General features: G+C 42.1%; 1 protein-coding gene across 1 annotated transcript in view; it reads right to left on the bottom strand.

Moving 5' to 3' along the window:
- FBLN5 (fibulin 5) overlaps positions 1-15,429 on the bottom strand; it is an 87,884-nt gene that overhangs the window by 41,611 nt on the left and 30,844 nt on the right. The gene's annotated exons all lie outside the window — the stretch shown is intronic.

Genomic DNA, 15,429 nt, shown 5'->3' with positions numbered 1-15,429 from the left:
TAAGTTGAAAAAAACTTAAACATGCAACAATAAATTCAAAGTGCATTAACAAGAGTCCAAATGCCAGGTTAGAACCAATAACAAGTTCATCACACCAGATCAACAGAAAATCCGGTATAGTTTAGTGGATAAAGTGCTGGATTAAGATCTGAGAGACATGAATTTGAATCCTCACTCTGCCCTTGAAGCTCAATGCGTGACCTTGGACCAGTCACTCTCTCAGCCTGACCTACCTCACAGGGTTATTGTTGTAAGGATAAAATGGAGGAGTGGAGAACAGTGTTGCATGCTGGTTTGAGTCCTCATTGGGGAGGAAAGTGGAGAATAAACATCTAAATAAATACTGTTTTTCAGGCCCTCCAAAACAGGAGTAATGAAGATGCTTTCCAGACATTCTGATAGCCCATTACATAGAATACGAGCTGCCGCTGAAAAAGTGTAAATTCTTGCATAGGTTGTCCACATCAAGAATGAAGCTTTCTTGGAATACAGTTATGTAAATAGCCTATTCCTGTCCATCTGTTGTGGGCTAATCAAACAGAACTCTCGCAAACAAAAAAGAAAATGCAATTAGGGTTCGGGCTCACAGCTAATCCTCATAATGATGGAAAACAGGGCCAGGGATAAATGCCATGGTGCCTTAGAGAGAGTCAGAAAACGTTGTGTAGAAACAATTTCAACACTACCGTGGTTCCATTAACAAGTACTTCAGACTCAATAAAGCTTCAAATATTTGATTGTGTGACACCACAGTGGGGTTTAGGTCTGATTTTATGTGCCTGTGCCAGAAACAAGTGCGCATATAATAAATGGAGGAAATTACTGCAGAGGATGTACTAAACTCTTCAGGGAGCTTTGCTTCACACTTTGAGAGATATTGTTCCTGTTTGTCCACTATGGGTTCTTCTCTTTGGCTCATATAGAAAACATATTCCAGTGAGGTAGCTGTGATAGTCTCTTGCTGTGTTACCTTAAAGACTGACAAATGTATCGTAGCATGAGCTTTTTTGAGCTTTGAGTCCATTTTGCCAGACCTAGTGAAGTGACTAGAAAATGCATATTTAGTCCTTGCCTTTTGTCATGGATTCAGAAGTTTTTGGTCAACTATAGGACCATGGTTTCAGAATCAGCTATGTTTTTACTCATTTATATACACAATACACACAAACTATGTCTCTCCAACTGAAACCAAAGTGGTTCACAACATGTCAGCTGAAATATGAAAACACAATGTAAAAACAGAAATTGAGCATTATTGGTTCTTTAACTCAAGAGAGAGGCTCTCTGTGTGCAATTTGTAAGATAGTGTGGTAAATATTAGCTTAGGCCACACTGCTCTGCTGAAGCTCAGGAGGAGCACTCTGTTAAGGAAAGGAAGGGCTGTCTGACTGGTCCACCCATCCTAACTAAACCGAACAGATCCCGAGGAGGCTGGGATTTGGGGAGGGATCTCAGTGTAGGCTCTGGTATTTCTCAGGGATGGTCTTGAGTCTGATTAAGGAGTGAATGAAGAGTTTATTCAGGAACTACAACTTTGACAGAAAGCGGAGAAACAGAACAGATGCTAACTACCTCACTAAACTGGAAGAGAGGGACTTCTGGGAAGTAGCCTAAGAATAGCAATCTGGAGACATGCCAGAAGGACAGAAGAGAGGAGGAAAGAAGGATCTCACCCTGCTATCTAACTCTCAGACCTGCTGCCCCCTGCAGGTATTCTGTATTTTCTGACTTCTCTGTACACAAGACTTTGGCCGATTCCAGACGGCCCCCCGCCTCGCGAAACGTCGCACGATGCCGCGCAAAACTCGCGCGAGAAAACGCGATATTTCGCGTTTTCTGCGCGACGACGCGCGACGACGCGCGACGTTTCGCGAGGCGGGGGGCCGTCTGGAATCGGCCTTCGTATTTTCAGCACTCAGCAGAGTATAATGCCACTATCTACCCTCACCACCAAGCAGCCTTTTCTGGGAGATCTCTAGGCCCCATCTGGAGGTTGGCCCTGCTTTTAACCCTCATAAATGATTGTTAAAGAAAACACAAATGGAGGCTACATTTTGGATCTTAACAAATGAAAAGAGAAGCAGTCCCTAATGCAGGAATCAAGTCTGCAGCAGATTTTGAGCTGGTGACCTGGCGAGTGTCAAGGAGGACTTAGGATGAGATCAATAATAACCCCCAGGGAGTTGGTTTAGCCCAGGAGGGGAGAAGTTAGTGAATAGACGTTAGTAGCAGAAGGAATCTCTTTGCTATGGAGCTGATTGAGATGTCAAATGGCTAAAAGGGGGATAAATTTCGCATAACTGGTATTCTTATTGGAATCATATTGTTTTTGCAGGGTTATCTTTCTCCAGTTGATGCTTGTAGGCTGGTTTCTGTGATGTCCAGGTTGCTCCTCTTTACAAGAGGAGTGTGCATGGGAAGAATCGGGCATTTGCTGGACTGGAGAAGTTGGATTTGGCTCATACCATGAAGCTGCTGCAAGCATGAACTAAGTTGCTGAACTGAATTCATCAATGAAAAAAGAGAAGATAAACCTGCTGGAGGGTGGAGAACAATTACTCTGTCTCAAAAAATATTCTTTTGTTTATTTTTCTAAAAATATTTTTTTATAAATACGAAGTGCTGAAAGTGCTAATTAAGTGCAATAAATATTTCAAGAGCAATAAACAGAGATACAAGTCAATATAAAGATCCTTAACATCAATAAATAATATAAGCTGCTGTTTGGAATCACAACTAAATACAATAGTATTCTCATAATGAAATATTCCAAAGTCCAACCAGTGAAGAGATACTCCAGGAGGATTTGTAAAGGTGAGTAACTTAAATATCAAGTTAATGTTCACTGTTTTTTCTTCTTATTTGGGTACAAGGATGTTGCCAAAGATTCTTCAAGATGACATAACTTATGATAAATTCATAGCTGCTGGAATGCAAAGCCTAACGGGCATTGCCAGCATCTATATCCCGTTTCATAATTGCACTTTATCAAAGGCTCACAAATTAGCAGGACCTCCAATACAACTTTTAAACAGACAGACTCATGTCACCCAGTTGGTGTAATGTCAACAGAATGATTCCTGTGATAACCCGTCAGAGCACTCAGTTTGGTTCACAGCCACTTTAGAAGATTCATGTACATCGAGTTTAGTGAACCTTCTGATACAGCGGAAATAGAGTGCTTTTTGGACACTGGACTGACATACTCTAAAAATGGACCACCAGGATTTATTGGTTGGATATACAAACTTTTGAAATAACAGTTGAAAGTTGCTGCTTATAGAATTTTTGCACTTTATATATTCCTGTGCAATATGTTCTTCTCATTGTTATTAGCACTTTAAGTACCAGCACTTTGTACTTGTATATCCTATATGAATTATTTGGTCCATATTATTAGCAATTCACTCTCTCACGGTACATAGAGTCACTTTACAAATATAAATATAATTGATTGGTTATAATATTCTTCTCAAAAGGTTCTTTATTACTTAAAATGGATTTCTTGAATGTATTATATAGCTTTTTCATATACTCTTTCTCCTTAAATAGATTTAATCAGCTTTTGTGGGTGTCTTTGTTGAGTTAAAGTCTCTCACTATAGCAGGAGACCTCCCATCCTGAACCCCATATTCTTTGCCACTGCTCAACAAGGTGGCATTGGGAAAATGGAGGGGGGGGGGTTCAGCATCATGACCATGCTGCAACATCACTTCCAGCACAAACCCAAAATGACAGCATAGTGTCAGTGCAACATTCTTGGATTCTCTCAACTTAATTCCAAGAGCATCGTGCTGACACGATGACGTCACTTCCAATTCCCTACAATCCTCCCCCCTCCCCCCACAATCTCCCACTGGCTGCCAGCAGTGGGTTGGCAACCCTGAGAAGAGATTATATTATCACATAGCTCTGCACAAAAGGAATTGTTGTGCCTTGCTTCTTTAGCAAATGCAAGATTATAGAAGTGATCCTCCCCCCCAAATCAGGGCCCAAAATTGATGGAGCCAGGGGGCACACTTGAGTAGGCCCTGATGGGGAGAAACCCAACAGTGCCAAGCAGATGATGGAGCCAAGGTGTGCTAGTCAGCTCTTGAGTCAGCAAGTTGCATTCTGGTCCCATCAGCTGTTTGGTTCAGATGGAGGAGGCAAACATGTTAATCACAAGCTGCTCTTGGGGAGGCAGGGTACCTTGCAAATGGGTACCTTGCAGCTGACCAATTGGCAACCCCTGGCCAGCTACTGGGAAACCTCATCAACATTCAACTCTAAGGGCCGAAGTTGCCAAATAATCACATTCCAACACAGCCACCAGATGCTACACCAAGAAGGAGATGGCTTCTTCTGGACCAGAACCCTAGAAAAATAAATAGAGCTGGATGGCATCAGCATCTTGAGGAAGCCATATTCCAAACTTCCATGATCTCTCCCAGCTGCTTTATCTACATATTGAAGGGGGTTTGAAATCTGTGGCACACCAGAATCCCAGAAATCTTCAAAATAAATCCCAGAAATTTTCTAGTGGGATTTTTCTTTAAGTAGGACCTGAACGTGGATCCCCCAGCACCTCAGTAGTTTCGACTCTGAGAAGGCTAGAGAGCCACTGCATGTCAAAGCAGGCAGTGCTAGACTGGACGGACTAACAGTCTGACTCAGTGTAAAGCAGATTCATACGCTCCAAAACATCACTGTCTGCCTGGCAACTAGTAAACAGAGGAAACCAAGTGTTCAGTAGCTCACACATTGCCAACCAATCCACTAATATGTCTGCATGGCTTGCTGGCTCCTTCCTGGTGAGCAGGAAACAGGACAGATGAAACCTGACAAATGAGTCGTTCCAGGTTGAAGAGCAGTCTGTGTTACCACATACATGGGAACATTCCTAGATCCATAGGTACAAGTGACCTTGGAAAAATTATTAAAACTGAAGTGAAGCACAAAATGTAAAACCCAGTCTTCTGGCTTAGCCAAACCACCAGAAGTCAGCTTCAATGGAAATGACTTGCAACCCATTAACAGAATATCAGGCTGAGAGGAATATCCACCAGAAAGGAGTCTCTAAATTATAGTGACCATGTGAATTTTGACACATATTTCGAACACTGCACCTTTCTTGAAGTGTCATGCTATCACCAGTTTGTCTATTATCTGTAAAATGCAATTAATACAAGTGCATTTTATACATTACCCGAGTTTGCCATCAGTTCAATGGGGAGCCACAGCCACTCCTAATTCTTTGATGATAAGTATGTTTTTATTTCCAGATGTCTGGTTGGATCCCATAGATTCATTTTACTAACAGTAGTACTTGAAAATTACTAGGAAAAATTACTGCCATTTGCAGTACATATACACAGGATTCAACCAATAGCTTGCTGTATTCACACTTTATATTTTGAGATCACTTAAAAATATTGTTGTTGTACAGGCAAACATGGGATGTGTCAAGAGACCTAAAGCAGGACATAGTTAATTGGCAGAGGAGAAAGATCAAGAGTAGGTCAGATGTATTAAAACTTTATACAACATAAAGCAGCATTTAGGCACTGACAGGCAGAAATACTAATGCGTGTCTTCTAGGGACAAGAGACTAAGAACAACATCAGACTTAAACATGTCTCTGCCTATAGGGTTTGGCAACCCACCCAGATTATCTGGCCAATTTGTAAATGCTGAAGAGCCAATTTATATTTGCTATATATTTTGGCCAAACATCTCGATTATGACATAGAACTGTGGCCAACTTCAGAGCTGGGACCAAAATGAAAAGAAACAGACAAAACTGAACCAAGAAACATAAGGCAGGAGCCAAGAACAGCAATCACTTTAGTGTGCTTGAACACAGGCATCTCTAGGCGGCATCATTTTCCAGTGGGGAAGGGGGCCTAGCAGAAATAACTTCCATACAGGATTCCATGTAGGATCCTGTACAGGAAAGGCACACTATAAATAAGGTACACAAACAGGGTTGGCCTGCATACTCAGTGATTTCTTTCAAACCTTCTGTGCATGCATGTATGCTATTGCACATGTAAATTGGAATCAGGAGACAAAACACAAACAGCTCAATTTGATTTTATGATTAGCATACAATTAATTTCTGTGTTATTTTCTTACATTTTTTTTGCTGTGGCAAATAGTCTATATAACCACATGTGGCAGTCACATACATTCAAAGATGTCTTATGGAACAGTTCCTAGTGGTGCACTAAATGTTGAGATTAGGGTGATATTCCACATGAAAAAGTCCATATTCTTATTCCTTCATCATTGACAATCTTATCTGAGGGCTGGTTCCAACATATTGCAATCATAAAGTAATGATCATGCAGTTCCTAATTCCAACACTGGTAGGTAGTACTGAACATAATTCTCAGGATGTTAGCAGGCAAATAGATTGTAGTCATGCTTTTAAAATAAGTATGAACAATAAAGAAATCCAATATGTCAGTAACCCGTATGTACACTCCATATCTGAATGACATGTATTTATGATCATGTAAATACACTGGGAGGATAAGTAAGGATCAGCCAGGGAAAACTGAAGCCAATGGTACTATGTGTTTACTCCAAGGCAATAAACATATGTGCAGAAATCCTTCATGCAATACACAGAAGTTTCGAAATCATTTAGTGACTTGCAAAGGAAAAAAAAATAACAGGCAGGGATCATTTGTTCATTCTCATGTTCTTTCACCCAACATGTATAATAGTTCCCATGCGAAGTTAAATTACTACCAGAGCAGACAGAATTAACAAACATATGTTGAATTTAATTGATTTGGCAATGCTGAAGGCAAGGGAAGAAAAACACAGTAACAATGAAAAGTGAGGGCAACAATCACTGCAGAGATGAGATAAAAAGTAGGAGAGCCAGCGTGGTGTAGAGGGTAGTGTTAGACCAGGGACACCTGGGTCCAGTTCTCCATTAAGCCAGGAAACAGGAGCCAGTCACGACTCACTACCTTTCAGCCTAACACTTCTCATGGGCATCCTTGGACTTCTTCGAGGCTCATAAAGTGAAACATTCGATCAGCTTTGATGTGACTTCTGGACATGGGATATCTAAGACTGACTGGAACCCTAGCATTACATATCCCATGTAAATAACAGTCTCTCTTTCTTTCCTTGAATTATCTTTCCAAAGGGCAGCCCACAAGCCAAATCTGGGCATACCTACCAAACTCTATTGCCAAGAGTTTCACTGGTAAAGGAACATGTTGAGAGATATAATATTCCATAATTTAATAGTACATAATCTTTAGTTGTTTTTGTATAATGTGCTGGCTGATGACAAGCAATAAAATACTATGCACATTTCATGCATATGCTGCTGTTTGATGTGCATTCCTCAAAGGCAAAAGACTGCCAATATGCTTCTTAAGAGGATGGAAACACGTGTGCCCCTCAGATCGCTTCTTTCCTATCAGTGACCTTGGTCCATCCAAAGAGACATACTCTATCACTGGGAGATTCTTACTGACCATGTCCAATTACCCATCTGGAGAAGAGACTGGGCCCTGAGAATACAAAAAGCAGCCATCCAAATTATGTGAAACATATAGGGCCCAAGTAAAGAAGATGCATTTTCACCCAATGCATAATTAAGTTGTGGAATCTGGTGCCACAACGTGATTTTAAAAGAAGCATACAAGGGGCAGAACCACAAATATCTCCTGCTTTTGGAGATCCCACACAGATGTCCCCTCACCTCAGAACTGACAGGGAAGTGGTTCTAACAACCATCCCATTCTTTCTCCTCTTTTGTTTTCCAACTCAGCAGCAGAAAAGGTAGGACACAGAGCTCATCTTCCTCAGCCTTCTCCTCTCCCTAATAATAATAGTAACAACAACAACAACAACAACAACAACAACAACAACAACAACTCATTTATATACTGCCCTTCAGGATGACTTAACACCCACTCAGAGCAGTTTACAAAGTGTGTCATTATTATCCCCACAACAAAACACCCTGTGAGGTGGGTGGGGCTGAGAGAGCTCCAGAGAGCTGTGACTGACCCAAGGTCACCCAGCTGGCTTCAAGTGGAGGAGTGGTGAATCAAACCCAGTTCTCCAGATTAGAGTCCCACGCTCTTAACTACTACACCAAAATGACTTGTGCAAATGTGCAGCAGGCTGTGCTTGCCAGGTCCAGAGTCCTGCCACAGCAAGTGGGATCGCTTGCCATAGCATCAGGCAGACTCTTGGCTCAGCTACCTGTCCTGGTGAAGAAGCTCTGTTGGCGTGCTGCTGACTTGAAGAAGCCCAGCTCCCTCACCTTTGGTGCATGTCGGAGCTCAGCTGATCCCAACTTGTAGCCGTAGCTAGCTGGAGGTGTGGAGTCCATGTCCCCAGACCCTGGATAAATCTTTCAGCATCTATTGATAGCTAATCAAACCTCCAGGCTCAGGGTATGGCAAACCAACACTGGAATGATATTTTACCTTTATGCCCTGACTGTGGGCTTTCAGAAACAACTAGGTGGCCATTGTGGGAAGCAAGACACTTGATTAAACAGGCCTTTGATCTGTTGCAAAGAGCAGGAATCTTCTTATATTGGGGAAACAATAACATTTGAGTCAATATCCTCTTCGATATTATTAGTTACGCTCTGAAATGCGCACTGAAGTAGAGGAGGACCACAGACAAAAAGCCTTGTAATTTTTTAGTGGAAGAATGACAAGTGGTTTTAGAATAAGGAAGTGCTTTTAGCATTGAAATACACTATAAAAGTGATCAAGATAACAACAGATGCAATTTTTCTTTTCCCTGCCTTCCTTGTTTTTATTTGCTGGCCATACTCCCAGATGGACAATCAGAAAAGAGCAAATGGACAAACATTAGAGCCAGTGTGGTCCAGAATGCTACACTTGGAACTCACATCCCTATTCAAATTCCATCCCTTCTGTAGACTCATTGGGTGGGCCCTGGGAAAAGCCACTATGCCTCAGCTTCAGTTCCCCATCTGTAAAAATAGGAATCTGAATGGCCTTCTTCAGAGGCTTATGGAGAGGGAAGGAACAAAAAAAACCCCAACCCATAAAGTACTATGTAGTCTGAAAAGAGTTATGGAAGATGTAGAAAGATTTTTTAAAAGTGTGGGTTTGGGATCTCTAATTTACTGCAGAGTTTCACAATATCAAAAATGGAATTCAAAATGTAAGTTTTTTTGCTTTTATAATGAGTAGGATGCACTTAGCATGCAATTCTAGATGCTGATACAGAGGAGATCTTGGTTGCTTCCACACAGAGGTGACTCCCTGTTTTGTTTTCATTGCTGCTGCAAATCACAGCAGCAATACAGCCTCTGCTTGGGAGTTGCTCTGTTCTTTCCCTTTGCACCTGCCACTCCCCCTCCTGCCCCGCCAGCAACTTTCAGTGGGCTTTTTATCATTTTTGGTTTGTGTGTATACACACACATACCTACCACCATCAAAAAGCCCACTGGCAAGGAGCAAGGGCAGGTGGGAAGGAAAATGGCACCAGATATGGGCAGAGAAGTGTGAAAACCTGCCCTTTCCCTTGGGAAAACCTGAAGATGATGTTGTACAGAAGCCCCCAAAAGAACCATTGCAGTTGGGGAGGCAAGGTAAAGCAAGAGCTCCCTGTAAAAGCAACCCTAGTCAAGCAACCCTAGTCTTCCATGCCTACGCTTTTCCACTTCACTGTCCCTCCTTGTTCTCCATTTCTGATCTTCAGCTATCCTCAGATCCTGATGACCATGTATAAGCTGCCTCAAATTCCATGGTGGAAGAAAAGCAGGCTATAAGTGTAGTCAACAAATGCCAGCACGACAGTTTGATGTTAATTAGGTGAAGCATTTCCCATTGCTATATATCTATGCCAGAAGATACTACACCTGTTACATTTCCATCTGGTGTGGCTCTATAAAGGTATGGGACCATCTTCCCATGAAGGGGTATCCCTCATCTTTGCAGCTCCATGGCAACAAGGGGCCATGGGGAAGGAATATGACCCAATGGTACAGTTCTTGCTCTGCATAGGTTCACATTCAGTTGAAAGATCTCATGTAGCGTGTAATAGGAAAGACCTTTCTCTGCCTAGAGAACTGCTGTCCTGTACAGCAGATGTACTAAATGGACTCAATGATACTAAGCAGCTATACTTTTGGGAAAACTTTTCAAGTACCCTCCTACTCCAAATAAACAGTTAATCCAAAGACGCTGTAAGTCTCTGAGAGCCTCTCTCATCAGAAGAAAACTAACCCTAAGAAGGGCTAGAAAAGAGCAAGAGTCCAGTAGCACCTGTAAGACTAACAAAATTATGAGTCACAGCTCACAAAGGGCTACCTGAACCTTCCTGTCATTGGAAAGAGAGGAAACCAATCTCTTTGATTTCCTTTATCTTGTTTTCTCTCTTCTGCTTTGCTCAGTGTAGGTCTTCCTCAATCTCCTCCCATGTTTCTATGTGTTATCCTCTCACCCCGTCATTGCGTTAAATATTGTGTTTGCCGGAAGGAAAGCTGAAGATGAAAGTCCATCCATTTGTTGCCCCCAAAGGGATTGCAAAAAAATAATTGTAAAGCAGGAAATGGCCAGGGGGGTGGGGGTGGGAAGGGAAATTAGAAGGAATGTTCCATTTTTGAATGCATGATGAAAGAATGAGTGATTCCGCACATGTTGGATAATGCACCTCCAATCCTCTTTATAGATCATTTGGAACGGATTTTTTCATGTGCGGAACAAAAAATTCACCTCAAACGATTGATAAAGTGCATTGAAAGTGTGTTATCCAACGTGTGCGGAATCAGCCAATGTGAGACTTCTGCCTCAGTCAAGACGTGCCAAGGTTTACTGGGCTGAGTTCTTTGAACAGAAGAGTTGTTATTATGGCTAAGCATTCTAGAGCTTGGACGAAACACAGTCAGAAATGGAACAAGTTAAAAGGAACAGAGCCAGGTCAGAAATGTTGGCCTAGATTAAGTACTGTGTGCTTTGCTTCAGGAATGCAATTTACTCCCACCTGATTTCAAACAGTTTCAAAGCGATCATGTTTGTTGTGGGAACATCAGCAATTCTCTCAGTGAATAAATGGTGTGTGAACAACCTAAGTCCTAAAATACCTACATATGCTTGCCTGGGATCCCTGATCAGGCTAAAGGTACTTGTGACAAAACTGCAGAAAAGCTTGGAAGGGGCAGGGCTGTAGGCTCATTGGTAGCACACTAGGTTTTGAGAAAGCAGGTTCCAAGTCCCCTCTCCAGTTTAAAGGTGGCAGGTATTGAGAAAGACCCTTCTCTGCCCCATAGTGCTACCGTCCCTCTGCTGGCAACCCCCAAGAGCATCGCAGGAGCAGACTGTGGAAAACCGGCCTGACAGGTGCATATATAGAAATGATGTCACAGCATCAGCAGCACTCTAGGAATTTCCCTAATCTGTATGGTAACAACCATAATGATTAGTGAAATTCCTAAAGCATCGTGCAAAGCATCACTACACAGGAGTGATGTTATGGCATCACATGGCAGGTAACTTGACAGCCCTACTACCCGAAACCCTGGGCAGCTGCTGCCAATCAGAAAAGAAAATATTGAGCTAGATAGACCAATAGCCAAATGGCAAAAGTGTATCTATATCTATCTATGAAACCAAATATGATTGCTGTGAAAAGTGTGAATCTGCTCTTAGTAATACCGGGTTAACATGGGTCAATCACACGTCTGAAGAATCGGATTCTTTACCAATATTCAAGAAGCTAGCTAGTTCCAAGTCTCTACTTGTCTCTTTCAGTGAGCGAATATGTGACCCTGAAGCTATGCTGGTTTCTATCTCACCTTTCTTTTATTGTCCAGAGTTGTAACTAGGATACTAGTTGCATTCTATAGCAAACAGGAGAGAACGGTGGGAATGCAGACCACCGGAGTAAGAGGTGATGCCTCTTCCACATTCTCTCTCAACAATAGCAAGGGGGGAGTCCCTCCTGTTGACACTGTTCCACGTGCACGTGGAGCAGAAAAAATGGGGAGAAACCCCTCCCCTGCTATTTTGATATGAGGAAACTGGTTTTGGGGGGGGGGAGATGAGCCCTTCCTCCCCCTGCAGAGGCATTCTGAGGCAGTTCTGCCTCTTCTTTATTTTTTTTACATCTGTTCCACATCTGTGCTGTGTGACTGCAGGGAACTCAAATTGGGTCCAGGGAACAGAGACCCAACTCTTTAAAAACTCGCACGTCTAGCTTGGCCCTGATTTATGCTGTTTTGTTCTTTTTCCTTATGATTTTTGTTGTACTGTAACCTGCTTTGAGCCTTTTGTTCAAGTAAGGCATGCTATAAATAAATAAACAAATAAAATCAGAAAATGCCAGGAGAAAATGCCAGGCATTGTTTCAGGAATCAATTGCCATATTTGGGACTGAGAAGGGATAATTCATTCATCAGCTAGGCTAGTGAACAAGGGTGTGCGCGTGCATGGCATGCCTTCCTCCGTAGGGTATGCCTTGGCCCATTTGCTGAAACCCTCTAGATAGACTATTCTAATTATTCCTACACTTGGCAGACATTTCTGCCCTGCCTTGGAGTAATGGATTGGACTGTTATACATTTTCTTTCCAGTCCTGCAGTTCTAGGGCTCTCATATTCAATCTGTTCCCATACTAACCTTCTGCATTACATGCCCCTGCTTTTCTCTTTAAACATGGGTAACACCCCTTGTGCACAGTCCTGCAACTAATCTCTGCAGTGTTGTGCAGTTACAAAGACAACATAGCCATGCTTTCTGTTCAAGGGGACATAATGTCCTAGCATGGAAAGCACTCCAACAAATGCTTATCTATGCCAAACGCTCCCATTCTGGTTTAAAGTGATTATAACTTGCATTTAGAAAATAAGAACCACCAAACCGGATTAGCTCAAGGGCTCAGCACTTCATTTTCAATTGTGGCCAACCTTGAGAAACTCAATGCGAGACCTGAAGTGATATGCAATGGAGACAGTCAAACCAAAGCACATGAAGCTATCAGCAGAGTCACAGAAAGATGGAAACAGTAGGTAGCACATCAACAGAAAGTTATGAAAAATTTCCAGTTATTCCTTTTCATCAGAAATTCCTTATGTGCTTTTGGATAGCTGTGAGAACAACGAGGAATACATCATCTAAATAAACAGCCAGGCTTATATTGAAACAGAATACATTGCACACTGTTATGGAATAGGAGTATTTTTTTCTCTAGCAGCAGCTACAGCATCCATAAAGGAACTGTTTTTTAACACAGTCCTTTTCTCTGTGCAGTTCTGGGTTTTAAGATGAACAGAATGTTGAGAGATCTGCTAGCTCTCTCAGCCCCACCCACCTCACAGGGTGATTGTTGCGAGGATAATAATAACACACTTTATAAACCACTCTGAGTGGGTGTTAAGTTGTCCTGAAGGGTGGAATATAAATAAAATGTTGTTGTTATTGCTAGTACAAGAGCACTAAAGCAGATGCAAGGAAAGCTGCCATATGAAGGGCACTCAACAGCACGCTGAATGAAAGAATCAAACATTCCTAACCATATATATGTCAATGCACATATACTTTATAAAATATATAGTGGATGGGTATCTCACAAAATGCATCAACAACATGCATATTTTAAACAAAGTTCCAAAAATATCGATTAGGCCAATCATATGATCAGAATGTAGGGTTGGCAGCTTACCCACCATGGCAGGCAATCTTCTGCCGCCTCTGTCCTGACCCCAAACCCTTGCTCAGTTGAGGATGTTAAAATGGAGGGGAGACGTCACTGACGCTCTAATGTTTGTCTATTTCAAAACCTAGAGCTTCAGTGATGTCACTTCTGGTTTTTTCCTGGAAGTGACGTTGACAACATCTATTTTTCCCCTGCCCTGCCCGGCAAAGTCTCCCACAGTGTTCCAGGAATGTGCCTGGCAGCCATATCAGAACATCATCACTATGAAATCCATATGAAACAAGCAAAAATGAAAATTGTATGTAGCCAGTATGTTTTTGTTCAGCACTTAAAGCAAGTGAACTTCTTTAAACCTCTTTTACAGACAGAACAACAATTACATACAGTATTGTTGATCAGGGTGGGATGATATCTTCAAAAAGAGGCCCAGCTGAGCTTTCAGTTTCAGTGTATTCCCTTCAGTGTATTCCAACTGAGAGCCAGTTTGGTGTAGTGGATAAGAGCGTGGGACTCTAATCTGGAGAACTGGGTTTGATTCCCCACTCCTCTACTTGAAGCCGGCTGGGTGACCTTGGGTCAGTCACAGCTTCTAGGAGCTCTCTCAGCCCCACCCACCTCATAGACTGATTATTGTTGTGGGTATAATAATGACTTACTTTGTAAATTGCTCTGAGTGGGCATTAAGTTGTCGGTATATAAATCATGTGTTGTTGTTGTTGTTGTTGTTGTTATTCCTTCTCCCCTCCCACAGGTCTTGAGGCTTTAATTTCATGCATGCTAGTGAGATTACTTCAAAGTGATATTGGCTGCAATCCCAAGAACACTTTCCTGGAAGTAAGCCCCAGTGAATAAAATGGGGCATACTTCTGAGTAGGTCTGCTTATGATTGCTTCTGAATAGCAGCCTCACAACAAATGGTTTGTGCTTCAAGTCTATGGGTTGGATCCACCAATTTCCATCCCACTTCCAAACCTCTTCATGTTGTACAGAAAGGTCACCTTTCTGACAGGGGTAGCATTTCATGGAAATCAGGAGGCTGCAGTAGAAGGAGGAAGGCAGGAAAGTTCCATTCCACTAATGGAATATTCAGTCTAGATCTGACTCAATGGGTTGTTGCATTGGCACAGAATCGATTAGGTTCCATGGCAAAAGCAACCATGTCAGTATAATATTATGATCTCTGCCAGCATTACAAACCGATGGAGATAATCATGCATTTGTGTTAGCATGTGATAGTGCTCATGGCAGAAATGACGTGCATGATCATTCTCTATTCTTATCATACAGTTTGGAAGTATCCTAGAGCCAGCAACAAGACTATACACTCAGTATTTGGGATAGCTGTTCAAACACAATTGCATTGGCAACATTAGTATAAAACCTGTGCGATGCCAGCAGTAAAATACATCAATGTATCTAATTTTCAACATGGCCCCATTTGTGGATACTTAAATCTAGAGACTGGGACCATTGGACAAACAAGAAACGTCTTTCTATAAAACTTGAAAAAACCCAAGTATGCAGGAAAAAATCTGAAATCTTTAAAGATTTCAGGGAGGGGTTAAAACCCCCAAATGATTAAAGGCGTGCTTGTAGCTTTAAGAAACGGATGGCTTCAGTGCCACGACAGTGTTCAGGCCCAGGTTTCTGTCAGGAAAAGGCAGGGAGATGGGAAGTGTCATTTCCAGGGATGTTTTGGCCTTTGAGGAAGGACTCATTGGGCCAGGCCTGGCAGTAGCCACTGGGCAACTTGCTGTCACATAACTTGCATGA

The sequence above is a fragment of the Eublepharis macularius genome, chromosome 2 (genome assembly GCF_028583425.1).
Source record: "Eublepharis macularius isolate TG4126 chromosome 2, MPM_Emac_v1.0, whole genome shotgun sequence".
Taxonomy (NCBI): domain Eukaryota; kingdom Metazoa; phylum Chordata; class Lepidosauria; order Squamata; family Eublepharidae; genus Eublepharis; species Eublepharis macularius.
This window is presented reverse-complemented; position numbering and strand designations above follow the sequence as displayed.